A 27,854-nucleotide genomic window follows, 5' to 3' on the forward strand; every position below is an offset into this window, starting at 1 on the left:
CTCTAGGCTGCAAAGTCCTGGCACAGAGCTCTCGTTCTCACCACCACCACCATCAGTTCGCGCCTGGCGCCTGGTCGATGCATGGCTGGCGGTATCCGGCATAGCAGGCTTGCAAATCAAGTAGCGCATGTCCCATAGATGAGGACACAGCAACGACATAGCTCGAATGCGACGTACGTTTCGTCCCCGCTGGACTCATCAGGCAATCTTCTCCTTGGATGTCTTCATACGGAGCTGGACTCGGGAGAATGAAGTCGAAGACACCAATGCAGCTGTACTTATGGTTGATAAATATGGTGGTAAAGACACACCTGGCAATATGGCGGTAAACACACGCCTGCCCACGCACGCTTTCTAGGCTGCAAAGTTCTGGCACAGAGCTCTCCTTCTCACCACCACCACCATAAGTTCGCGCCTGGCGCGTGGTCGATGCATGGCTGGGAAGATCATATGGGGGAAGATCTATGTGCCATGCGCTACTTGCTGTACCAGCCTGCTATGCCGGATACCGCCAGCCATGCATCGACCAGGCGCCAGGCGCGAACTGATGGTGGTGGTGGTGAGAAGGAGAGCTCTGTGCCAGAACTTTGCAGCCTAGAGCGCGCCTGTGAGCAGGCGTGTGTTTACCGCCATATTGCCAGGTGTGTCTTTACCACCATATTTATCGACCATAAGTACAGCTGCAGTGGTGTTTTCGACTTCAATCTCACGAGTCAAGCTCCGTATGAAGACATCCAAGAAAAAGATTGCCTGATGAGTCCAGCGGGGACGAAACGTACGTCGCAATCGAGCTATGTCGTTGCTGTGTCATCATCTATGTGCCATGCGCTACTTGATGTACCAGCCTGCTATGCCGGATACCGCCAGCCATGCATTGATCAGGCGCCAGGCGCGAACTGATGGTGGTGGTGGTGAGAAGGAGAGCTCTGTGCCAGAACTTTGCAGCCTAGAGAGCGTGTGTGGGCAGGCGAGTGTTTACCGCCATATTGCCAGGTGTGTCTTTACCACCATATTTATCAACCATAAGTACAGCTGCAGTGGTGTCCTCGACTTCATTCTCCCGAGTCAAGCTTCGTATGAAGACATCCAAGAAGGAGATTGCCTGATGAGTCCAGCTAGAACGAAACGTACGTCGCAAAGGAGCTATGTTGTTGCTGTGTCATCATCTATGTGCCATGCGCTACTTGATGTACCAGCCTGCTATGCCGGATACCGCCAGCCATGCATCGACCAGGCGCCAGGCGCGAACTGATGGTGGTGGTGGTGAGAAGGAGAGCTCTGTGCCAGAACTTTGCAGCCTAGAGAGCGTGTGTGGGCAGGCGTTTGTTCACCGCCATATTGCCAGGTGTGTCTTTACCACCATAATTATTTATTAACCATAAGTACAGCTGCAGTGGTGTCTTCGACTTCATGCTATGTCATGATAAATCTATTATTGCCCCCATAATCGGTCAATATTTAAACATAGATCTCGTAAAAGACCTCGTTGGACCTCGGTCTTTTACTCGTTCTATATTTAATATATTGACCTCTTTAATCGTGCAATAATAGATACATGACACTGTACCTCTTTAGTGGTGCATGGGTTTAACCGCACGTTTAGCCATGTAGTAGAGAAATCCATCCTTTTAATTTCATCCCCTTTGATGTGATTGGCTGATTATACGCGGCACCCCACCACCCCCTTGTCGGTGAATTTTGAGTGTTCAAAGTGCTCATATACCGGAAAATACGGGAGCTAGAATTATCTTCGCTGTGCAGTATACAGGCAAGATACACCTGTACCATACCTATACAAGTGGCCACACGGTTCCCCCAGGTGCCCCCTGGGCTGCACTCAGCAAGTCTAAAGCCACTGATGGAGTATCCTTGGTTGCATGTGTCGAATGATTGTGATGGAAATATGTTTCCTGACGGGTACAGTACTTTGCCATTTGAGATCTGTAGATTTTGTGGACATCGTGGGTTGGTGGAAGCTGCAGATGAATAAAAAATAGCATTCACTCTGTTACGCTCATAAACCCTGTTGAAAGAGAGATATCTCAATTTATCCGACGAAACATGGTTTATGCAGCCGTTAGTGTAGCGTTGGCACGCTGGTGATTCCAAAGCGTATAGCGTTTAGTGTTTAGAGTATAGCATATCCCCGTACTGTATTCCCATACGTTAGCGTATCCCCGTACATTAGCGTACCCAGTCTGCCTTTGTATCAAAGCTGCTGCTCACGATTCTTTTATAGCCAGTTAGTTAATTTAGTTGCCAATCAGTTAATTTCATGGCCAGTTATATTTAATTTCGTTTCCAGTACATTTCAATTGCCAGTTACAGTGTGTTCGCTGAGACCCTAGTATTTTTGCCTCCGAGAGAGACTGCGGCCCGCTACAAATTGGTGGCAGCGGTAAATTCATTTTGTTTCATTCTATACCTAACTGTGTTACCTTACATGTTTCTCGGACCCCCATGGCTCAACCCGCTACAGCTCCGTGCGACGAATCAAGATGAGAATCATGTTTCTTGCCTTCCTGGGCGCGGCCCTGCTTATTAGCCTGCAGCACAGTCAGGGTGCTAGCGTGGATCACCCTTCTCTCCGCACGGCCCTCACTGGAGACTCCGATGGCGATTCCAAGCGACCCGCTACCTACATGTATACTACCGGTGGTGATGGCGAAGCTGATGAGGACGACGATATGCAGGCTGCTGACCAAGACAAGGAGGGTATTCCCCAAGACCAGCAGCGTTTGATTTTCGCCGGCACGCTGTTGGCAGACGGCCGAACCCTGAGTGACTACAACGTTCAGCAGGAGTCCACTATTCACTTGGTACTTCGTCTCCGTGGTGGGATGCAGATTTTCGTCAACACTCTTCCTGGCTAGACCATCACTCTTTACGTCGCGCAAAGCGATGCTATCGACAATGTGAAGACCATGATTCAAGACGAGGAGGGAGGTTATTTGTCTGACGCCGAGCTAGCCGCTCTGAGTGACCGGCTCAACCAAGATGCAAACTGGCTCGCCCTCCGCCATAGCTCCAGCCGCCGCCGTGGTTACTAACGCTGATTCCAGGTATGGCATTTTCTTTCCTGTCTTCCTTCCGTCTCCCTGTTCTCTTCAGTCTTCCTTTATGCGAGTGTGTGAATCCAGTTTAGTTTGGTAGGCGTCTGATCATGGTGAGCCACGGCTTACCCAGCTAACGTGGGACAATGTGTGTTCAACGCCCATTATAGTTATAGCGTATTCAGTTCGGTTTTTGAACTGCAATGTTCCTGGCGGGGTGTGCCAGCGTTGTGCAGCAAGAGTGCTGTGGTTTTTCAGGTCCTATTTGGAGGATAGTTCTTTCCCCTTTTGACCCCGTGAGATCGTGTGAACCTGGTGTGCTTCTACTTTATGATTTGTTTATCAGTTCATTCTTCTGTCTATTCCAAACGTTATCATTTCCGATATTATTTGCCATACTCCGGTTGACGCTTTCCCAGTAATCCGCGATATTCATGTTAAAACAAAATGGCGTCGCGATTTATTGAAAGTGGTATAGTTGGTGATACGAGTGTTCAAAACCATTTGAACTTCATACTGTTCGTCTTCTTTTTGACATGCTCTCTTTCCATCGTCCTAAGCTTTTGTTTGTTGAGAGCTGTTTTGGCTTTCTCCTATACCTCTGGGGGATGCCAAGTGATGGTTTTGAGAGGCTGGTGATGGCTGTGAGCAAGAGTTTGCCGATCGGCGTCGTCCTCGCTATAGCGATGAAAATACTAGTTACTGCGCACCTGGCAGATATCACAACACGTCAGAGCGTCCAGGAACAAAGGAATCTTGGGTTTTCACTGGAATCTAGTTCCTCCAGCATCGTGTAGCCCACCGTCGGTGAATGGCGGTCCAGAAAGGTCGAACCTGGTCTTCTGCAGCATCTCGCAGTCCTGCGAGGCACACTGAATACGCCTGTCATGTATTCTACAAATAAAAATCACGAAGTAGTGGACTTTACAGTGATGAGTCTATCCTGTATGCTGCAAAAGACGCAGGAAATGTGACTGGTGTCTGTACACTCAGTGACTGGACGCCAACACCCCAGTCTTCTCCTGCAGGATCTGTTTGACATTGACATTATGCAGTAGGTCGGCATTGACCTGGTTTGGCAGCTATCGTAATAGTATCTGCGTGGTTGGATGTAGCAGGTTGGTGTTTGCTCGTCGTCCAGTCCGGAATTTTCTTGTAACTCACGGTGGAGTACGCGCAGGGTTTGTGATCATCCCTGTTCACTTCAATATTATCAAACACAACGTTCCCTTTGTCACTCATCTTATCCTGAGTACTGAATTTGCTGACAATATTGCACCACACTTGTCACAACCTACCGCCACTGCTGGCGGTGGCGACTGGTTCGTCAATGGCGGTGACCAGGCTGACTGACTAGCTTCGAGACAGCGGCCTCGTTGTCAACCCCGCGGCAGCCTAAAGGTTGATTTTATCGATCCAGCCTCAGCGCCATGTTGACGATGCCCTAGTGACTGTGTGTCATGGATTGCCTTGCCATCAGCGGTCATTGCCGTCCACCTTGGTGCAGCCCTCAACAACTGGCTCAGCCCATGGGAGTCTCAAGTGGACAAAGTTGTTGCCAAAGTAGCTCAGAAGATTGGTGCATCGTGGTGTAGGTGAGCACATAACTAGGACTTCCCAGCGCCTATTTGTCCAGGCTGCGATACTATGTGACATGCTGTACTGCACATTCTTTTCAGCACTGCAAGGCCTGCAGCTGGACCGACTGCAGGGGCGGCGCACATGCAGGCCGCCTGTTGCCAGTGCAGCATTCTGGAACGTTCCTTCCTTCTGAGATCCGTGGAATAATAACTTTCTTTGCTTCAAAGCAAGTTGCTTACCTTTCTGTTGTGCTCCCAGTGTCCTTACAACAATAACCTACAGCAATGTTTTATTTTCCTTTCCATTCCCCAACCAATGAATACTACGATGTCGATTCTATTTCTGTATACTTTAGTGTGTGCCCGCGCACGCACGTGTGTGTGTGTGTATACCTCACTCGCCACTCGAAGTTCTGTTCCCCATCACTGGAACACTGCCTGTTCTTTCAGGACCTGCCATCATCTGCGGATGAGCATTCAATGATTGTATTGTGTGTGTGTGTTTCATTCAGAATCAGATCCGCTATCGTTGCTATAAGAGAAAATCTGTGGGTTCACATCCAGTGCATTTGTAGATTTGCGTGCTTTTCTTGCCACGGGCGCATACATGGGACATTGTGTGTGTGTGTGTGCGTCTTTGTGCATGGGGATATTGTCTGTATCGGCTTTTGGTACTAACGTTCAGGTCTGTGCTTGCATGTGTGAACATGAAATTATTCGGTTCTGTGCATGCTATTGCTATGTTGTATATTATTGTATGTATGTGTGCATTTCCACGAACAGTGTAGATGAGCGTGGAGAGTGCATTCATCCCTCATCAACCACTTCTCCTTGGGCTTACGAGAGGTTTTTCTGCGTACCTCTCATTTTTGTTTGTTTCTCTTTGATACTGTATTGATGCCGGTACCTGTACCTCGATGTGTTCCTCTATCTGCAGTCACCTTTAACCTTCGGTCAAGTCAAGTTTATTGTGCTCTATTTATCGTGCGAATCAAAATAAACAATAATAACACAAGTCGTGCTAGAGTGACGACATGTGCGTGTAGTAGGGTTGATGCGATGGGACGTTCTAATTGGGTGGAACAGAACACAAATTGGGCAGATTGATTGGGCATCATTGATTGTGCTCAGTCTAAACAGTGAACATAATTACTATCTCCAGTGACAGACTGTAGCGGCTAGCCTCCAATAGGTAGCTGGCACTAGTCGCTACTGCTTGTTTGACAGGTGCCGCCAGAACCCCTGTTGTGTCATGCTATAGATGCACATGCCCTATTCTGGGGCATACTGAGGTACTTTGATTTTGTTGACTGCATGTAGACAGCATCCAATAGTAGTACTCGTAGACCTTGGCTCTTTGTAGGTCAACCACCATCGCATGGATCGATCGGTGACTATGCACTTGGAGGTTGGAATAGCCCGCGCTGAACAGATCTTGCCATGGCCCAGGGAGTGAACCCGCTTACTCGACTATCCCGGTTTTAGTTAACCAGCATGAATGGTGCAATTTGTCCATACCATGTTGCGAGCTCACAGTTGTTTGGGCAGGTTTTGAGCTGCACCACGAAACAAAGCGAAATAACGGCGTGACTGGGAAGCGGCGAGACGGCACTTCCAGGACGAGACAGGCAGTAGAGATGTGTTCACAGCACGAGCAACCTCTCAAACCCTGCCGGTACTCCACAGTTACAAGAAAATGTCGGACTGGACGACGCGCCAATGCAAACCTGCTACATCAACCCAGGCAGATACTTGCCAAACCAGGCCAATGTCGACCCACTGCATACCGGTATGTCAATGTCAAACAGATCCTGCAGGAGAAGACTGGGATGATATTGGCGTCCAGTGTACGGACACCAGTCACATTTCCTGCGTCTTTTGCAGCATACAGGATAGACTCATCACTGTAAAGTCCACTACTTCGTGATTTTTATTTGTAGAATACATGACAGGCGTATTCAGTGTGCCTCGCAGGACCGCGAGATGCTGCAGAAGACCAGGTTCGACCTTTCTGGACCGCCATTCACCGACGGTGGGCTACACGATGCTGGAGGAACTAGATTCCAGTGAAAACCCAAGATTCCTTTGCTCCTGGACGCTCTGACGTGTTGTGATATCTGCCAGGTGCGCAGTAACTAGTATTTTCATCGCTATAGCGAGGACGACGCCGATCGGCAAACTCTCGCTCACAGCCATCACCAGCCTCTCAAAACCATCACTTGGCATCCCCCAGAGGTATAGGAGAAAGCCAAAACAGCTCTCAACAAACAAAAGCTAAGGACGATGGAAAGAGAGCATGTCAAAAAGAAGACGAACAGTATGAAGTTCAAATGGTTTTGAACACTCGTACCACCAACTATACCACTTTCAATAAATCGTGACGCCATTTTGTTTTAACACGCATACGGTCCATTCGCGATCTTCTATAATGTTCACGACTCCATACCTGTATTATATTATGCAAGTCATCCATTCTGCCTATCTCTTATCGTCGAGTTTATTCCGACGCGACCATGCATGGCGCCAGTTTTTTTTCTAAATAGCAGCCAGTTGTTGATGTCCAGCTATCACCTACATGACTGTAGTATTCGAATCACGAGGACGTGATTGTATTTGAGAGGGGCGGTGTATCGCTGGCACGCTGGTGATTTCAAAGCGTATAGCGTTTAGTTTTTAGAGTATAGCATATCCCCGTACTGTATCCCCATACGTTAGCGTATCCCCGTACATTAGCATACGGAGTCTGCCTTTGTATCAAAGCTGCTGCTCACGATTCTTTTATAGCCAGTTAGTTAATTTAGTTGCCAATCAGTTAATTTCATGGCCAGTTATAGTTAATTTCGTTTCCAGTACATTTCAATTGCCAGTTACAGTGTGTTCACTGAGACCCTTGTATTTTTGCCTCCGAGAGAGACTGCGGCCCGCTACAGCTACGCTTAGAACATAAGTTTTAAGAAATCATCCTCGATAGTTTGCGGAGAATGTGTGGACAATGCAATGTGTGTATTAAACACACGAATTATCTTGTAGCAGGGCCTTTTGGGGTGGGCTGTGTGTATCACACAGGTTAGGATTAAATTTATACTGCCAGTCTATGGGATACCCCGCAAACAGTGCATATCTAATCAGTTAAAAAAAATACTTCTCGCGTGAGATTCGAGCAAATGCCGAGGTTTCCGCATCATCACCACCCTTCAAGGATCCAGGCGCACATGCAGCTACCAAAGCAGTTGGAGGTGAGTAGATCTAACCCACCAAAGTGGTCAAAAACCGGAAATTCCCATTTGCTGCATCCATGTTTCCCACAGTTTAGACCCTAGAAAATGTTCCCTTCCCGCTTTTGAAGTGGTAAGGGGTTGGAATTTATGCCTTACCATTGCTAGCGGCAGGTAAGGTAATGCGGCACATGACAATCGTTCCTGTGGAAGGGCATGGAGACACCTTTGGGTAGCATGACACTGCTCCATTCAAATCTGTATATACGGTACTCATGGTCCCGAGTTGAGAGTTAATATGGGCAATGTAATTCTGGACGCAGGTTGAACTTGCTTCTGAATCTGGTAAAAGAATATGTGGACCAGTACAGCGCGTGGGAGCATCGCCGGACACTGTCCCTGTCCAAGCTGGGTTGCTAATGTAGAAGAGACCTTGCGGATTATTGCAGTTGAAATGATCTGCCCAATGCAATGAAGAACATACAAAGTGGCCATGTTCAAACACCTGTTTAACCCTTTGCCGGTCTAACTCAATGTATGTGAGGGGTGGTCACGCAAATACATGAACACACAACCACACGAGTCACAGAGTGCCACGCGTCTGGTTTGTTGTAACTAGTAGTTTCATGGCAGATGGCAATCTTCAGACAACTGAAAACAGTGATGCACAGCTAGTATGGTATTTTAATTTGATGCAGTGGTATAGGAGGGAACCCCTAACGCCGGTGTGAGGTCATGGTGGGGGTTGTGAAAAGTCCTGTAGGGAAAATGTGCCAAACTCCCACAGTCAGTGCGTGAGAAAAGAGAATAATTATGCTTTTAGGCTAGAAAAGCAAGCAAGGCTGTGTGAAAGAATGATAATGTGGCTTGCTTGCAATCACAATCATGCAGGTGCAAGATGCCGCACACTTTGGTAATCGCTTCAAATACGTTGGAGGAGGCGAGATATTTGCCCTTCAATGTACCAACAAACAGGTGCAAGGTGCAACTTTTCACCCACTGTGTTGGCTAAAGGTGCTTAGAAAAGGTGAGGAAAATTAAAATGAAGTGGAATGACCATGAAGACGCGACGGCAAGCAAAACTAAAAAGGCTGCAAACGGGTGCAATAGGGCTTGAAAGTGATGACGTCAAAACGGCCAGGGAGTAGTAAGTTGACAACTGATTTCTATTTTGGATCTACTAAGGTGTGACTTCACTATTGTCTCAGTATGTGGGTGCATAGCAACCCGCTTATGTCGTATCCAGGTGTTCCTTATACTTCGCAACCAGTTGTCACCCCAAACAGCCTGTAGCCAAACCAGTCAGTTTCACTGGCTATATCACCTTGCTGTGAGTAAGACCACTTGAAATGTGCTTGGATCCATAACAAACAGGATCCAAGTGGATCCAGTTTTTTGAATTTTTGATATTGTTGCTATGCTGTGACATAGCACTTTCCAGCCTTATTGGGTGTCGCATGCCATGTGGTTGCAAATCACGTGATTCCATTATTGCCAAACAGGAACTTGGCAGCGTGCCTAGACTTTGACACGAGCTTGTTGATGGAGGTGCTGCGATCGCATATGCTAATGTGGTATTTCTCCGCGACATACACGTTGCAACGTTTCGTGACATTGGTCTACGCTTGGGCCCGTTCCAATCTCGTAGGTCTTGTTCTGGCGTTTTAGGCTTCATACATACAATTTTTTTTTGCTTTACAGCCGTTAAGAGTGCGTCAGACGGACAGACTGCAAAATATGCCTTGAGGGTGGCAACCGGGCAAGGTTGTGAAGTGGTGCTGTCGATTATCACTGCATGGCCCTGACGGAATTGGTCCATCTTCGATTGCTTGATGTGGAAGCGGATATATGTGCGTCATTGAGTTACATCCTAGAGCGTGGCATGAGTGGCAGGGTCAAACCCGGCCGGAGGTGCAGAGAATTCAGCGCATGGGAGAAATCCGAAAAAGGCGAGCACCCTTGCCGCCTTGAGCATGCTTTTGTCCTCTGGTGACGCCATTGGTCCAGGCTGAGTTGGTGCGCGTTCGAATTGTCTTCATCAACTGTTCGAACAAATGTTTCAAAGAGATTAGTTGTAGTGTCCCATTAGAACGGTTTCTATCATTTTAAAGTTTTTCAGTGGAATTGTCATGGCGATGATGAAGTTCGATCAGATCGACCATCTCCACGTACCACGTGAGGTGGCTATTCCAAACTCTTAGGAAGTAATCCACCTCTCCCATCCGATGAGGTTGTGGAGTGTCGAGGAGTTTCGTTTTTTCTGAAGACGCCAATAAGGCCACCTCTTCTGAAAAACGAAAGTCAAAGAGTGACAATTCGAACGTGCCCGTGGTTGAGGGAGCTTCCGCAGCAAATCAATGGTGATTGGGAGGCGAGTATGCTGGGTTGCTTGGTCAGTCGCCATCCTCTTGATGCTTCGCATAACACGTAGCAGTAGCAGCGCGTTCATTGTTGGATCTCGGAATTCGGCTTCGAGATGCATGTTGCGTTATGCGGCCATGTAGAGATTAATTGTCTGTGCTCGAGGTGTGCTGAAAAGCAGCTGAGCATCGTCCATCTCTGCAACGCACAAAGTTGCGTGAGTTTCCTTTTGCCTGTGGTGTACGTGCGCCGCGTTGTCGGTGCGATTGGCATGGTTGCTAGGTCGGCGACCTTCGGTATCAGTCCAAGAGCGGGAGGCGGATTACAGTGTCTGGGGTTTTCTGTGCCGATGGCCCCAACTGCTGGAATGCCTGCAGGTTGAAATGAGTCAGAGCATCGAATTCAGACGCCCAGGTACATATTCAATTATTGGGCAGTACTGGTGAAGAGTTGAGTTGCACAAACGAATAACAATGGAAGTGCATGGCAGTGACATCATGCCGGGTGAATTGTTGGAGACTGACTTCAGGCATTGAATTAGGATACGTTGCTGGGACCACAGATTGCCCCAAGTACTGCAAGCCTTCGCCAGGGCGTAGAGCTCTTTGTATCCGATGCTTTCTCCTTCTTGCACCTTTGTCCATATGTCCTGAATCCAGCACTGCTCAGTGCCGTGGAGTGTTTCCAATCAAAGAGTGCCGCTAGCGTCTGTTTAGAGTCAAAGGTCGGCCGACGATGTGCTACTGCTGTTGTAGAGAAGGAATGACTTCCCGTTCCAATGCTGGGTCAGAAGCTGCCACTAGCGGATGTCTTTCCTGGCGTTGCCTGTAAAAGTGATACGGAAATAGGGCTTGGCGCGGCTAAACCTTTTGTTGATAACCCATAAGCGTGTAGATGTTCTGCATGGTGCGACGACGCTAGACGGAACGGAGAGTTTCCCTAGGAAGTGGTCGAGTTTGCATTGCGTTGTCTGGGTGCAGCGTGACATCTCGCAGAGGAGCTCGCGGAGGTCCGCCAGTTTGTCATCTGGGGGGACGGGCTTCCATGCGCACCGTGTCCAGCAGAATTCCTTGGAAGACCAGGGATATGGACGGGCCCTCGAGCTTCTCCTCGTCTAGTGGGATAGATAGGTATTTGAATGCTTGCAGGATGACATCCTTTGTCTCGGTAGCATGGCTTAGCTGAGGAGGGCTGATATTAAGAAAATCGTCTAGATGGTGAAGGAGGTGAGGGATGGAAAATTTAGTAGTAATGCACTCACTGGCTCCGCCATCCTAGTCGAGGAGAAACTGGCTGGAGCGTAGGCCGAACGGCAACACTCGGTCAAGTAACATTTCCCTTGCCACTGAATACCAAGTAGAGACAAGTCGGATATGTGCACAGGGACGAGCCGGAATGCACCCTGCCCGTAGGCCATAATGGTTTGCGCTGCATCGTCTATCCAGATATATGACAAGCTAAACGCGGACGGGTCGATGCCATCTTTAACACTATTGACGACGGGAGGCGATAAGGTGGATAATGCGTAGTTTGCTATTACTATTTTTGGCGCCACACCCATGTCCGAGCACTGGAAGGATGGAAATCGAGAGATGGAAAAAGGGCCGCAGGTCTCTCCCTGCGCACAGGATGTTGCTAGATACTCAGATATTGGGGCTGACTGACGGCGACCAGAGAAGCCTATGCCGAATCTTGATTGTAAGCCCCTGCTCAAGCGGGAGAAGAATGCCTTGTCTGGATGGTCAGTGAGCAGTCTTTTTTCTATTTTTTATTTTATTTATTTATTTTTTACTATTGACACAGCCCTATTGGAATACAGGTGGAGAACAAAAAGAAACGAGGAAAAGGACAAAACATAGGGGATGTATGGACGACGTGCTGATGTGCTGGGAGCAACTCAACCGACCAGAGGTCTCGGCGTGAGCGTTGCAACTAGGCATCGAAAAATGTGTGTTTGGGGGGAGGTTGCACAAGAACAACTGCAAACAAACAGAAGCTAGAGAACACCACAAAATAATAACTTGGTGCGAAATAATGAGAAGAAAATAATGACGCCCAAAAGCGCTAAATACAAATTTAAGAAAAAGGAAAATAATAAACCACATAGCGCTAAAGCTGCACCAAATAATAATTTAAATTATAACTAAACCGGGTGGAAAACTAAGAAATCATAACAAACAAGACAAACTAATTAATCAATTAATGATAAAAATTAAATAATAAAAGGTAAATGAAGCCTAATATCATCAGCATAGCCGAACCAAGGAACATGACCCTTACCACAGTCAAGAGTTCATCCGTAGAAGTCGGTAGCCATCAGCCAGTGATGGTGCGTGAGGTACTTATGGACATCTTCTTTGAACGTGTGGAGCCGCTCTAGTAAAGAGGACAACATCAATGGGTGTGTGAAGACATGGCATACCGAAATCAAGAGCAGGGAAGGCGAGCGGGGGAAACTGTGAGTTACTACTGTCTGTACATGCCTGATTAACGGAAGCAGGGCTAGTGGCATGGTGTCCCGCCATGCTTGGGTTGGGGCCCGGAACGGGTGACGTACTTGCCTGACCGTTTGTCGGGGGGCCCTGATGTGCTGGGCTGTGTGCTCGCGGAGGCGGCAGTGCAAGCCGTTTGGCCTTGGCATTGCAGGCAGAGGCCACATCCACCTTGGCATCTGGCCCAGTGAAATGGCCAGCGCGAAGTATGATGCATGCGTTCCGGTTTCCAACTCCAATGTTCGCTGCAGCCGTATATGACTGGTCGGCTGGCGAGTTCAGGTGAGTTCCTGCGTGCATATAGGTTTGTTCTTTCCTTGCATCAATGAATCACCTGGGAGTTTCGGGCTCTTTGAAGGCCGCTGGAGCGCGTGTGAACCGGTGGTTTGTTTAATGTGTGAACCTACATTACCGCAAGCTCTAATGTGCTAATAGACCTTAGGCTCATACACTGTTCCAGACGCCAGCCTGCCAAACACTGCAGTGTTGCAACCTCTACTTGTTTTGCAAGTTGTCTGAAAGGAACATTGCACAATAAACGGTTTTGAGAACAAACAAAGTTATATACATTTGTATTTATTACAACATCTCAAGACTCGGTGGAAACACCGGCCGATGTCAAGAGAGTGCGTGATTGCCAACGACAGCGAAAAATAAAAGTAAGGCGAGGGAAAACAAAAAAGAGTAGCAAATCAACAGCAACAACAACTCAGTAAAGAAATAGAATGTCAAATAAGTGATATTGAGATTGGATCGGTGCTACTTCTTGGCAATCAGCATGGTTCTTAGGTAATGCATTGCTGGCAGCGTAGGATTAGTGGTTTTTGTAATGCCGTCACTCACGTTGGGTACTAAAATCGAGTCATATCTTTAGCCTAGTGTGAGGCAAACTGCTGCTCATGTTTGTATAAGAAAATGAGTCTGTTATGTCTACTGTCACGAAAACATTTTGAGCTGCATTTAATTAGATGTTATAAATTGCTTAATTAATATTATGATAAAAGGCATGTTCGGATCTTTGATTTCTAACGTGAAACACAAAAGGCTATGTTGTGTTCTGCACGTCTTTTTTAATACGTATGCTTCATCTGCTAATTTTGATAGCGACGCCGGTATTACTTCCTCTCCAAAACAACGTAATTCCATCCTACTTAGTCCCTGTGGAGAAGCTTTTGATCTTCGGATGAAGCTAGTCTTAATGTCTCTAGATTGCCACAAGCCAATTGCCCCGCCGTGGATTCGGGTTTTCGCTCAATATAGCCTGATTGGTCAAATCTTCAAAGTTGCGCTTGTTATAACATTTCCTCACACCATTAGGAGACCTCGAAGAAACTTGGATCATTGATTGGGGAGGAAGAGGACTGTGGCAGACGTGTCGTGATTACATCACGAAGTTGTACATAATATCACGTGTATGTTTGTGTGACGTTATCGTCCACGTAGCATTAGCCCTTTTGTTTGTTTTGATGGCTTTATGGTTTTACCTAGCTTCTTGATGATCAGAGATTAGAGTAAGTCATGTAGTACTGAATGAGAATTAATCCCAGTCCTTATGAAGTTAGTTATGTTGTGGAACTAAGAGAGTCTAGACTCTAGTCACAACATAAATTGGTGCCGAAACCATGTCCGAGTATCCAGGGAGTCTCCGAGTTTTAGCAAATAAAATTAGTGCATTGTATTCTACTGTCCACGATGACGATACGAAGTGCCAACGTTTAGTTTCAGAAAGTTGTCCATCTGACGACGCAGACCAGTGGGTCGGGATTCGGACCCAGTTTTGTGAACAGCATAGAGATGCCCTCACGAAGTTGGATGCTGACCTAGATAAGTACGGCGCTGCGTTATACGATTTCGTGGCTAGTGGAGCAACTCAAAAAAAGAAAAAGAAAGAAGATGAAGAAGAGTATGAAAATATGGCCAGTACGTTACCGTCGTACTTCAAAAATCTGTCCCTGCTGAGTGCTCAAGCCAAAAGAGCCACGGCCAGCGCCAGTGCCCAGAACACCAGTACCAGCAGTCAAGCACCTGGAATTGACGTCCAGCAGCTGCTGACAATGCACACCGCAACTCAGCAACAAACACAGCAGTTGCTGTCAGCCATTGGGAAGCACACCAGCACGGTTGGCCAGCTGGCGGCCAACTCGGCACAGCCTGCACAGAGTGCTCATGGATCTGTGAAATTGCCCGTGCTCACAATCAGGAAATTTGATGGTGACATACTTCATTTCACTGAGTTCATTGACATGTTTCAATCTGCGATCGGTACAAATCAAAGCCTGTCTGCCGTACAGAAACTGTCGTATTTGAGAAGTCATTTGACAGGCATGGCCCTGGATGTTATTGCCGGTATTCCCACCACCGATTCAAATTACTCCGTGGCGTTAGGATTATTGAAGGATCGCTTTGGCAAGAAGGATGCCATCATCGCAGCCCGATACCGCGCAATTACCGAAATGCCAGCGCCATCAAATAAACCTCACATGTTGCGGAGATTTTACAACGAGGTGGAGGCTAATTTGCGCTGCAAGCGGAAGGTCAAAGTGTGCAACAGGAACTGCTGATTCCTGTCATCACTTCCAAGTTACCAAAGTGCGTCATCGTACAACTTGAGACACAGAAACCCCACAATCAGAGTTGGACTGTTGATGAGCTGCGGAAACAGCTGGGAATCTACCTGGAGGTCCGTGAATCGGCCGAGCGATTGGCAGGAGACACAGCCAGCAAACCAGAGAGCACTCTGCCACGACCACCGCCTGTTTCCGCACAGCCTCATGCTGCCTACTCCCAACCTCCGGCCACGGCAGCCACGTTAGTTAGCTCTGTGCGGCGCGCCACTCCGAGATGCTTCTTCTGCAAGTTGCAACACTTCTCGGACACCTGCCCAACGTTCAACACGGTTTCTACCAGACAGCAGCAGCTACAAGACCACTGCTTTGTATGCTTACGGAAGGGACATTGGGCAAAGGACTGTACTGCTAGAAGACCCTGCTATCACTGCAATCTCTTGACCCATCACCGTGCCCTGTGCCCTCAGAAATTTGGCTCACCACCAGTGTCAGCTGCCGCAAGTACCTTCTATCCTACTCAGCAGCAGCAAGGGCCACAGAAACATACTACCGCTACGGTGCACGTCCAGTCCAAAGGTGTGAATCTCCCAACCGCCATCGCAACTGTCGCCGGTCACGGCAACATCTCAGACTGCCGACTGTTGTTTGACACCGGCTCAACACGCACATTTATTCATGAATCGTTAGCTGCCTCTGTCAACGCAGCTGTTGTCGGTGAAGACGTGTTGTCCATCGCTAGTTTTGGATCTGCGTCCCGGCGAACGGTCACCCTGCCGAGAGTGGAGTTTTCCCTCCTATGTCGAGATGGATCAGCCTTGCCCGTAACCGCCAATGTTATGCCGTGGATTTGTTGTCCTGTTGTCAAATCCCCAATCGACATCGACCAGTACCCTGAAGTCAAGAACATCCAACTAGCTGACACCATTGTCACCAAGCGTGAGGAGGTAGAAATTGACCTCCTTATCGGCACGGATTACTACTTCTCCATCATGGGTAACGGTCACATCCAACTCAACAATGGCCTGGTCTTGCTGAACTCCAAATTGGGATTTGTCCCAGCAGGCCCTACTGACACAGAGACAGATGACACTGCGGGCCACATAATGCTCACAGATGCTACCACCTTGCCAGACCCAGTATTTGATCTCCAACGTTTCTGGCGACTTGAAGATATTGGTATCACCGATGACATCAGTGATCCGCAGACAGCGGACGACATTGCCCTGGAACACTTTCGCAGCTCCTTGCAACTGATCAACGGCCGATATATGGTATATTGGCCACGGAAAGATTATCATACTCCATAACCTAATCTACCAGATAACTACGAGCTCGCCTTCGGCCGTCTCAAATCCTTAGTCAAACGACTCCAGCAGACACCACAAGTGCTAGAGAAGTATCATTGTACCATCACAGAGCAGTTAGCCAATGGCATTATCGAGGAAGTGAACCTTGATCACCAGGATGGGCCGATTCACTACATCCCCCACCACTGTGTTGTTTGCCCCAGCAGTACCACAACAAAGGTTCGTGTGGTATATGATGCTTCCGCCAGAACTCGCGCAGAACACAACAGCCTGAACGACTGCCTGCACCGAGGTCCGATACTTCTGCCGGATCTGTGTGGTATCCTGGTGAGATTTCGGCTACACCCCATTGGCATTGTCAGCGATGTTGAGAAGGCCTTCCTTCAGCTAGGTCTATCTATGACAGATCGCAATGTAACACGGTTCCTATGGCTTCGCGATCCTACAAAACCCGTCACCACAGCCAACCTAGTGATCTACTGCTTTTGCCGAGTTCCATTTGGCATTGTCGCTACTGCCCGTTTCTTCTCGCCGCCACAGTCGACCACCATCTCCAACAGCAACAGACAGGGACATGCGATGATGTACGTCGCAGTATCTATGTTGACAACGTTGTCACCGGGCAGAGCAGCGTCCAGGATGCTACTGCATACTACAGAGAGGCAAAGGACGCCTTTGCCAGTGCCACCATGAACTTGCGTGAATGGGGTACCAACGATCCTGACTTCAGAGATGCTCTAGCTCCTGAAGACAAGTCTAGCTGTGATGTAATGAAGGTACTGGGTATGTCATGGGATACCAATCGCGATACTCTGTCGACGGCAAAGTCAACCACAAACCAGTACTCCGTCATTACCAAAAGAGATGTCCTCCGCACCATAGCCCAATTCTATGATCCGATGGGCCTGTTCTCCCCGGTCATCATGTGTGCGAAGATCCTAGTACAGAGTATATGGAAGCTACATGTAGACTGGGACTCTCCGCTGCCTGACGCTCTCGTTCATGAATGGAAGGATATCCTGTCCGATCTGTCCTGCGCAAGTGACGTTGCCATTCCTCGCTTCATTGGACCAAAAATCCACGTCGACAAGGTCACCTATGAACTCCACGTCTTCTGTGATGCGTCTCAAGATGGTTACGGTGCAGCCGCGTACCTGTGTGTGAGACAAGTTGACGGTGCCTATTCGTCAGTTGACCTGATCTACAGCCGAACACGAGTCTCGCCCATCAAGGCTATACGTATACCACGTCTAGAGCTCCTAGCAGCACTCATCGGTGCCAGGATCATCAAATTTCTGAAGAATGAGCTTCTGGGCGCAGTTCACATCTCAGCTACCCACCTGCGGTCTGACTCACAGTGCGTGCTTGGCTGGATTAAGAATACTGAGAAATCGTACCCTGTCTTCATCCGTGCAGACCAAAGTGTGTGCTTCAACTATATCCGTACAGCCGACAACCCAGCCGACCTACCATCCCGTGGAGCATCGCTAGCCACACTGACAGACAGTACAGCTTGGTGGTGTGGTCCAGAATGGCTTCGAGATCCTCCTGTACACTGGCCCAAAGACGTCATCGATGCTCCTTCCACAGTAATATTCGCGGCGGAGGGTCCTGCGGAAACCGAGACCAGCAGCAAGCCATCACCGCTGAGTATAGATGAGAGCAAGTATACTTCGTTTGAGAAGCTAGCCCGTGTAACAGCATACGGTATCAAGTTTGTCAAGAGATGCCGTCAACAGACCACATGCGGCACTCATTTGTCTGCTGCTGAAATCGACAACGCCAAACATCTGTGGATTCAACATGTTCAAGCAACACACTATACACCGGAGATTGAGGCTATCAAAAGCAACGCCAAGAACAAGCTGGTCCAAAACCTTGCGCTCTTTCTAGATGAACATAACCTCATCCGCTGCAAGGGTCGATTGGAGAATTCATCCCTACCATACTCAGCGAAGTATCCCATCCTTCTACCTCGTTCACATCCAGTAACCACAGCTATCATCAATGACTGTCACAGCATGGTGCTGCACAGTGGAACTAACCATACCCTATCGCGAGTCAGGTATGACTATTGGGTCCCCAGAGGACGACAAACCGTCAAGACTGTACTCAAGAAATGTGTTGTATGCAAGAGGTTCAATGGTCGGCCGTACTCGCTACCGAAAATGGCACCCTACCCTCCAGAGCGCGTAGCTGAGTCTAAACCGTTCACACACGTCGGCGTCGACTACTTTGGCCCAATGACAGTCAGAGAACATGGACTCATCCACAAGGTATGGGTGTGCCTATTTACGTGCATGGTCACACGTGCCATCCACCTCGAGCTTGTTGCTGACATGACCACAGAACAGTTCCTGATGGCATTGCGCAGATTTGTGGCAAGAAGAGGAGTACCGCGCAAGATCTTCTCTGACAACGCTCAGCAATTCCTCCTTTCGAAATCGACTCTACAGCTTGCTTGGGAAGCCATTGTGAAGGATGACCACACTCTTAATTTTGCTGCTTCCCATGGAATCGAATGGATTTGCATTGTGCAACTCTCCCCATGGATGGGCGGGTTCTATGAACGGTTGATTGGAATCGTGAAGAAAGCCCTCCGTAAGTCTATTGGCAGACTAGTTCTCGGAACAACGGAGCTGTCAACCATTCTCGTCGAAGTTGAAGCAGTAGTAAATTCACGACCGCTGGTGTACGTAAGCGATGAGATCTATACGGTCTTGACACCTGCCCACTTCTTATCATTATCAGCCAAAATCAGTCTACCCCAAGGGCATGTAGAAGAGGACCCTGATTTCGCCCCAACAATGTCGTCAGCGGAACTGCTACTTTCTACGTGGAAGAAAGGTCAGAAGCGATTGAATGAGTTTTGGAACTGTTGGAGATCTGAATACCTAACCAGTCTACGAGAACGGCAACAATCGCAGTTGAAACAGGTTGCTCATTCTACCGTGAAGCCAAGGATTGGACATGTGTGCCTCATCAAGGACGACGCGCGAGGTATGTGGAAACTGGGTATCATCAGCGAACTTCACGCTAGTCGTGATGGAGAAACGCGTTCTGCCACTGTGAGGACGCCCAATAACAAGCTCCTACGGCGCTCACTACAGCACCTATATCCGTTGGAGTGTGAGTCTGCTCGACCTGCTGACCACTCGTCGAATGAACCACAGCCTCCCGCTGTAACCAACGACGCACACGTCCCTGCAACAGTTTCTCGACCGGTAAGACGAGCTGCTATCGAAGGCTTAGGACGCGTCCTGGATTTGCACGAGGCAGACTTGGTTTAGTTCACCATGCTGGTGTCTGTCTCAATCAGCTATCATCCACTCAAGCTGTATAATTATGTTCACCCCCATTTTTATTCGAGTTTTCTTTTCCTCTGCCAACTTGCTCTCCCACTCACTACTTTGGCACTAGGGTGTAGTATGGGCTCCATGACTTATGTGTCCTTGCTCTTCAGTACCTTCGCAATTTGGTTCACAAGATATGTCACATCATTAGCGTAGCCTGTCAGGAGACATGCGTCTGTGGGGACTGCCCTAGTTAACATTAACAATACCCAAATAAAAATACACACCTAAATCGCAGTTCTTATGCGCTATTATAATCTTTCTCCCTTTGGTCACCAGGTCTTTTGTGATTGATCTCTCCACCTGTGTGTGGGAATGTCGTGATTACATCACGAAGTTGTACATAATATCACGTGTATGTTTGTGTGACGTTATCGTCCACGTAGTATTAGCCCTTTTGTTTGTTTTGATGGCTTTATGGTTTTACCTAGCTTCTTGATGATTAGAGATTAGAGTAAGTCATGTAGTACTGAATGAGAATTAATCCCAGTCCTTATGAAGTTAGTTATGTTGTGGAACTAAGAGAGTCTAGACTCTAGTCACAACAAGACGAATGAGTCAGGTGTCAATACCCTTCAGACTGATGTATACGATGTGGCTGAGGAGAGAGCAGATCTTAGAGACGAGAAGATTACGTCTGCATAATGTCATTGTCCTCCCTAGTCTCCTATACAACTGTCACGCATGGGGATTGACGGCGGGAAACCTCCACAAGTAAGACGCACTCCATACAAAGCAACTTCGACATGTCCTGGTTATCAAGCTACAAGACAAAATCAGCGATGAACGCCTGTGCGAACGTTGTGAAACCTGTCCAATATCCACCCTGATAAAAGAGCAAAGCAGGAGAAAAAGAGAGGACACATCCTGAGAATGTCCCCCGACATGCCCGCCCGCAAAGCCATGAACATCTACTTGACCCAAGACTTCGGAGGTCGTCCACGGCGCCCAAGAAAGGCGTTGACGAGAGAGAGGCGGAATGACTTTCACCACTGTGCGTGATCTGGACCTGGTGACTGAGTGGGCAAGGGACAAACCGGCATGGAGAGCGTGGCTCTACAACTAATGATATTTATCTAGAACAACGGAAAGATTCCCTGTATGTCCTTGCAAATGCTTGCCCACTGTCGACCCACCGTCAAAAATTAATTTGCACTTTTGCTCACAAATTTAAACTAGCTCTACATCCTCCTCATCTTAACGTGTATAACTGGTTCCGAATCACAGATGGCTCCCAGACAAGATGTTCTGTTGCCTTCCCCTTGGCTAAAATGTCCTCCCTTGTACGCTCTCCACTCTTTGTTGCTTACTCTTCTTGGCTTGCGCTGCCCGCTACTACGCGCAATGCCAGTACCCTGGCCTCATTTATATATGCTCACTATATTCACCATCACCTGTCCCGCCCATGCTTCTCTGTCTTGACCATTACTTTTCTTCTTTTCTTCTTTTATTCACCATGGTTGGTTAACACCCACATCTCCCGTACTGGCTGATTTTCTTATCATGCCATGAGGTGTTGTCTATAAAAATAATAATAATAATTCATCAAGAGACAGCAGCGGACCGAACATTAGTGTTGCACAATATTAATGTTCCATCGCGCGCAACTGTGTTATTTAAATATTCGACATGGAGACAACAGTTTTAATAATGCAATAAGGAGGACGAGGCGAAGTGACATTTGGGTTACTTTATTGAACAATGTTAAGGGATGGAGACGATGCGGAAAACGATCTTAAAAGTAAGGAGAAATACATGTAAGGAGAAAATGGGATGAAAAAAAGATGATTCGAACATGGTTTCGTACAACACTCTTTAGGAATCATCGTCGTACTCAAGAACAAATAAGAACATGCTAACATGATTGCAATTTGCCTGATGATGGTAGTAATACGTGAAACTCAGAGTTGTAACAAAGCTTCCAATCTCTCTCTTGTAATAATGTATTTTATCACTCCCTTAGTATTGACTCACATAGGGGTTGCACAGTTGAACGGTGCCTTGTGCAGCATTGTCACTGCATGAGTAGGTGGTGGTGCAACGGTTGTGCAATCATAAACCGGGATTCATGAGATTATCGTCCTGGAATTTGAAATACGGACTGTTTGTCGTGATAAATCTAATATTGACTTCGTACTTGGTTAGTATAGGAAATAAAACCTCATAAAAGACCTCGGCTTCGCCTCGGTCTTTTACTCGGCTTCGCCTCGGTCTTTTACTCGGCTTTTATTTCCTATATTGACCTCGTACTCAGTCAATATTAGATATACATAACAAAGTTCAAGGAAAAAGATCAATCAACTACTTTTTTTTTTTTCAACTACTTTTTTATACATGTATTGTCCAGAATTTCTACCGTCGTGGATAGTTGCTGCATAACTCGTTCTGATGTGTTTTTTTTCTTTTTTTACAGTCCAGAATATATTTATAATAACTGAAAAACGGTAGACTTCTGTAGAGCTAAAACACTCGACGTTTGACGTTCGACGTTCATTTATGTATCATCAGTTACAGTGTGAAAAACGTGCAAAACCTCTGAAACAATGCATTCACACTTACACACATATGGCTGGGCATCTAACGCCAGCCAGCTTGCACTGATCAACAGCAAAGCAAAAATGTAGCTCCCAAGGTGACCCATGGCGTACCACTTCTTCCTGGACTGGAGTACAAGCACAATGGCAGAAGAAGCAAGTCGATTCAAATCAAAATATGCACTGATTAATTTAGTAGCTCGGCTGCTGTACAAAGACAATGCAAAGAAAAAAGGAGGTTCTGCTATACGAGAAACGTAGGAAAAACACGGAGAGAGCAGGTGCCTGGGTTAGAGGCTATTTTGTTTACTAAAAGCCATTTGGGGCCAGGCGCTTCGTCGACCAACTGGTCTTAACCCTTTAAGAGCCACAGGAATTTTTCAAAATTCTGCATTTTTTCGTGTTCCTTGGATCATAGCTTCAGTTCTACTCACTCAATCCTCACAATCTAGGGCTTCCTGGAACGGTCTCCGCGAGAGAAAGAGAATGAGGTCGATCATGATAGCCAGCACACCGTCTATCCAGCGCTAGATCGCAGCGACAGTACGAAAAATGCCCCAAATGCGTCCAATTGCGTCCCACTCCAGATATTTCATTTTACTCGATCGTGGAGTTCCAATTTTTTTGCTGTGTACTCTTGACAATATCAACAGTGAAACCCGTGCAAATTCGAGTAAACCAGCGTGACGAAAAGTCTCAAAATTCTCAATACTAAAGTCGCACTGCGCGCTTTTGAAATTGCCGCGATCGCGGCTCAACTTACGAGTGATTTATCTCAGGAACCGTTGCTCGCAGCGCTTCGCGGATTGTTTCTCCCGACAGGTGAGAGTTTTCTCTTTGCCCTGGATATTTCGATCACTGGATTTGAGCGAGGTTGGACTGAGTTACGGTCTTTTGAAGTTTTGCATTTGAATGCGTCGTTTACGACGCATTAAAGTATGGGGCGGCTCTTAAAGGGTTAACATCGTCACGCTCTGCACGCACCAGATAAAATTTAAAGTAAGTATGAAGGAAAGAGAAAGAATATATATGTGTTCACATTATGGTTTGTCGAGTTGTCGGTCCACAGGTCTACAGTGAGATGTGTTTCTGCTGAAGAAGCCAAATTAATACAATGCAAGCGGACTTGTTGGGTAAAAGTCAAACCAGGCTAAAACAGCCCGATTGAGAACAAGGTTTAACAACAGTAGTTCCACCTGATTTTTTAACCTGAATGTCGATCGTAACAGTTCTATTTTGCGTTAAATCGGCCAAAGTGTGAAAGACTGAATATTTAGGTTGAAAAAAAAGCAGTCATGGTACATAATTGACCGTCTTTGCAAGGGTGCTTGCTCTATACATAATACTGGTGTTTGTACACAGCTAGCAAGCTCCTGAACAGTTTAGAGCAAAATTTACCGTCCAAACATTTTAAAAGTTAATCATTCATTTGGTCTTTCATGCCAGGTACTTACACATTATCCCAAAACTGACAAAATAATAGGCCTGTAACAAATCCCAATAGAGGCGAACGAATCATTCTGACGAACTCGTCATGCTAGTCACAGTAGTGGAAAATCTGCAGTAACTTTCTTCTTTGAATAGCATCTGTAATCTGTAACAGGGACCTGGGATCGAGGGTAGCTGGCTGCGCTCTGCGCAATACATGTACAATGTCATTTTGAAGTACAAGCATCCGACTGCGTTTACCTACGCATGCATAGACGATCGTTCGACACCTTGAAGTAGCGAATCGCATTGTTCCATTAGGGCGAACTTAGTCGAACGTTCTAATACTTGATTCACCCCTAGTCCGCGGCGCGTAACATTTTCCAGACGCTGAAGGTGACCATGCACAGCTCCCATCCACAGAAGAGGCGCGTACTCCATGATTGGTTGTACGAATGCCTTTTATACGGTAGTCCGGCCGGCGGTTGTGAGGATGTACGATGTGGGCGGCTCTGGTTAGGACCCCAAGCGGTTGGCGTGCACAGGTGCGTAAGGGATCGCCAAAGGTCAACTTGGCACTCACCTTCACACTAAGGATGGTGATGCTGGTTTTCTAGGGTACCAGTGTACCATCAAATAGGAGTGGCTAGAGGTCTGAGGGTGGCTGTTATGGCCTGGGATTTTGTCGGTTGAAAAACCTCTTCCATTTACGGCCCCACTCGTGCAGTCGGTCAACGGACACCTGCAGTGACTGTGAAGCGACTTCAAGGGTCTGCTGGGACATGACTAAGCTGTACAAAGTTATGTGATCAGCATAGGTCTCGAAGCTGGTTCCGTCAGCGAGAACATCTGGCGTTAAAGTACGCAAGGAAGATGGTTGGGCCAAGAATGCTGCCCTGGGGATTCCAACGGAGATTATATACGTAGACGACGTCCGCCCTCCAACGAGGCACTGTGGAGAATGGGCGTCCAGATACGAGGCCAACCATCTCTAAAGCGGACCATCGATGCCTAGACCAAGCACTTTGTGGAGGAGGCCGACATGTGAGACACGTGAAAGCTCTCCTGGGATGTCCACCGCAAGGATAAGAGCCGAACCTCCACAGCCCACAGGGGTTGCCGAGTCATTTTGAAGAGCTTACAAAGCTTCCGAGGCCATTACGAAATCCAAACTGGTGCGGCGTGAGCAGGTGATAGTTGGGATGTACTTTGTATGGCAATGTGCAGCCACATATGGCATCCAGTGAACCTGCAGTGATCTTATTGAATCTGTATTATCATTACTATAATCATTCATCTTATGTAATTGATAAGAAAGAAAAGGACTAAGGAACTACAAGTTACGCCATAGTGTTCCCTAAAACCACTAGTTACTAAACAATCAGCTCATGCGATAACAATTCCACGACACTGACTGACGGTACTGACGTTCTACAGCTAACTGGTTAACAGCTTTAGCGCGTATGAAATGCGCACTCCAAACGCCTTCCAACTTAAAAGGTTCTACGTTTTAGAAATAACATAAGGTCATCGACATGCATGAACATCCGCCTTCACATCTCTTTTCGTACGTCCTTCTTGATAAGTACTTGTACTTTGTACTGTTGAGGCAACGAACTGAAATAATAAAAACCAAACCAAACCCAAACCAAACAACTGAGACTTTCAGCTCGTGTTTATCTTGGTTGCGCTCACCTTTATTTCCCCTCCTTATGATATTCCTATAACTTAGAACCTTTAAAGGCTGTTGTGTTACTGGGAGATGCCGGACTGGCGTGCACTTGTGCCGGGCCATGTCACAGCGACCACAAAACAGGCGGCCGCAAACATGGCGCACATTCGTCTTCGGGGCAGGCTCCTTCACCCCCGCTGCTTCCGAAACGATATCACGCCACTCTCCGCGATGGTCAGCCGATTCGAACCAATTGCCCACACCGGCCACAGTCAGATCAGCCTGGACAGTGTCCTTCCACCGATATCGGGGCCGGAAAACGGGCGGGTTCGTGGTAGATGAGCGAAGAGCAACTGCTTGGGTTACTGATTGTCATCAAGCCGAGCTGGGTGTGTAACCCACTCCAAGCGTCTTCACTGTACCATGCACGACAGTGGAGTAGGGTCACCCCACTGCGCACGTAGTGGCTCTGATGTGATGTGTTGCTCCCACTGGCAGCCACGCGAAATGCCAAGGATTGACGGTAGGTTGGCGTGATGGAACCTGTCAAGCTTGTCCTAATCCGACTTCAATGGGGTCCAACATTCCGAGCCATACAAAACCGTGATGGGAACACATACCACGTGTAAATGCCGTCGCGTAGGCGGGTTCAGGCTCTGGTCCCGCCGCAGACAGCCAAAGGCCCTGGCACCCTTTGCGAGCCCAGGTCTGGACATTATTATTATTATTATTATTATGAAATGACCCAAAGGCAATGTGCCTATCGAGGGGTTCATTTGATTGAGAGAACAGTAGATGTAGATGTATGTACAAAGAGAAGTAGGGATTAATGAGGAGAGAAATGGGGAAAATCAACTGCAAGGTGGCGGAATTCCGTTGATTGCATAAGCATAGTCAGCTGTAAATTTCATCAACATGATAGAGGAAGGAGGTGACAACTCCAACCTTTTCATTGCCAGCTGCCAGATCGGAACAATCCGTGACTACGAGTCTGTAGCCCCGACCATTAGATTAGTCTTGGTCATGCTTGCCGTGAGGCCAAAGCTGGATGCCACATCGCAGAAGGCGGATAGGGAGACGTCGGCTGCAGCACGATTTGTTGCGAGTAGGACGGCGTCATTGGAAAACTCAAAATCATCAGCATGACCAGTCTGAGACTATCGACGTCGCCCAGCCACACGGGGAAACAATTGCCCATCAATCAAGAAGCTGAAATCTACACCATACTCAATGCCGCGCTCTCTGACTTCAGACCCCCACTCCATCACCAATCCGAAAAATAGGTTGAACAGCATAGGAGCGATGACACACCCCTGCCGCCAACCATTTTGTGCAGAGATCCAATCGGTAAAACTACCAGCAACACGAAAAGACGCCGACATGTCCAGGTGGAACGTCTGCACGAGAGCCACATCCACCGAGCCGAAGAAATGTCTGCCACAGAGCCTCACGAGGCACAGACCGACAGACCCACAGGCACACACACACACACACAGACACACACACACACACACACACACACACACACACACGCCCACTTCACCCACTAACCAACTACTGCAGGGACAGCCGTAGAAATAAACGTTGGAGTGAGGCAGATCGATCTACACTAAATTTTGCAATAACTGTCGTTAGCTATACCTATGCTTCACTTCAGGATGAGGATAGGGATATTGAGATTGCAACATCTTTCCGCGTTGGATGAATGCATCAACTTGCCCTCTCCCCCTCCATAGTCCTCATTATACTTGTTGTTCATCAACAGCCATGAGTGATGATATGACTGGTAGAGAATCGTAGGAAATCAGCAAGCTATCAATAGAGAAAGTATTCGTTCCAGGGGATCCAACCGAATATATTGTTCGGGCAGTTAGAACAATCACTACATGGTAGCTGAAAACATTAAATAAACCAGTGCTTTCAAATGCACACCATGGTTCCCAACCTCCATTCTAGATATCACTTAAGATAATACTTTTTGCTGTGCGATGAACTACCGTAGACTTGCAATGAATGGATTTTAGGGCCAGGTCGGGAAGCAACCAAAGAACACACAATGTGTGGAACGAATTTAGCCTGCCTGTTCCTTACCGCTGAAGTGGAAGATGCCTCTCAGCCCCGGATCCTCCGACACGGACGTGCTCCTCTTGGTGCAAACACTTAGAACTGTCTTTATTTATAACAAATCGCAGCAAACGTTCTACTGTATTTTCTCCAGTCGTTGCACGCGTCCTTTAGTATTCATTGCATTTATAATGAGACGTGTCATTTTTAGAGGCTTTTCCTCTTTAT

General features: G+C 47.5%; 1 protein-coding gene and 1 long non-coding RNA gene across 2 annotated transcripts in view; both read right to left on the reverse strand.

The window, feature by feature from the left end:
- The window catches only part of LOC135819841 (sushi, von Willebrand factor type A, EGF and pentraxin domain-containing protein 1-like), a 278,765-nt gene that overhangs the window by 146,312 nt on the left and 104,599 nt on the right, over positions 1 to 27,854 (reverse strand). The window lies entirely within an intron of this gene.
- On the reverse strand, positions 1,796 to 27,762 carry LOC135819843 (uncharacterized). The gene is made up of 4 exons (XR_010553994.1): positions 27,654 to 27,762; positions 22,488 to 22,590; positions 8,008 to 8,307; positions 1,796 to 1,976 (listed from the first exon to the last, which is right to left on the reverse strand). It is a non-coding gene; the product is annotated as an uncharacterized LOC135819843 (long non-coding RNA).

The sequence above is a fragment of the Sycon ciliatum genome, chromosome 6 (genome assembly GCF_964019385.1).
Source record: "Sycon ciliatum chromosome 6, ocSycCili1.1, whole genome shotgun sequence".
Taxonomy (NCBI): Eukaryota; Metazoa; Porifera; class Calcarea; order Leucosolenida; family Sycettidae; genus Sycon; species Sycon ciliatum.